This window comes from Tupaia chinensis, unplaced genomic scaffold (assembly GCF_000334495.1).
Source record: "Tupaia chinensis unplaced genomic scaffold, TupChi_1.0 Scaffold000314_1, whole genome shotgun sequence".
NCBI lineage: Eukaryota > Metazoa > Chordata > Mammalia > Scandentia > Tupaiidae > Tupaia > Tupaia belangeri.
In genome coordinates this window covers 988,317-988,919 of record NW_006159807.1, presented here as the reverse complement: position 1 = coordinate 988,919, position 603 = coordinate 988,317, and the positions used below count along the sequence as shown (strand labels likewise).

General features: G+C 56.4%; 1 protein-coding gene across 1 annotated transcript in view; it reads left to right on the top strand.

Moving 5' to 3' along the window:
* The window catches only part of HOXD3 (homeobox D3), a 22,760-nt gene that overhangs the window by 12,871 nt on the left and 9,286 nt on the right, over positions 1–603 (top strand). The gene's annotated exons all lie outside the window — the stretch shown is intronic.

Here is a 603-nt window from a genome sequence, read left to right as displayed (position 1 = left end):
AAAGTGAGGAGTAGGGAATTCTTTTGCTGTGCTGCCTCCTACGCGGAGCCTGCTTTCCACTTCTGAAAGTGCCGGGCCTTGGGAAGTGTTTTTCTTTTCATTCCTTACTGAAGCGTTTACTGCCGCCGTGGTCGCAGTCATAAATTTTGTTACAAACCACAATGACAGGTGCATTGATATGCACCGTGAGAGCTCCAGCTGCTTAATAACCCCGTCCCCTGGCCGCTGTGAGCGCCTTTTATTTATTCGGTATCATATTAGGTATTGATCCCGGGCAGAATTAAGTGCAGTGAGCAAGTATCAGGGCTGGGCTGCTTCAGTGGCGCGGCTGCCCTGCGCGGTCAGGGGAGCAGGCGGTGATCGCTCCAAGGACGCCTACCTTCCTGTTAGAGACGTTTGGTCCCATATTCCCGGCCTGCGGTTGGGCCCTCAAGCTGAGTTGGGCAACTTCCTGGGACCTCGAGGAAGGTCGAGCCTTGGCGCCCCCCATCTAGGAAGGGACCGGGATGGCGCTGGTGGGGTCCCAGCCAATTTGCCGAGCTGGGAGATAGAGGAGAGAGGAGGGAGAGGAAAGACAGCAGGACTTGGGGGGGGGGGTAGGGA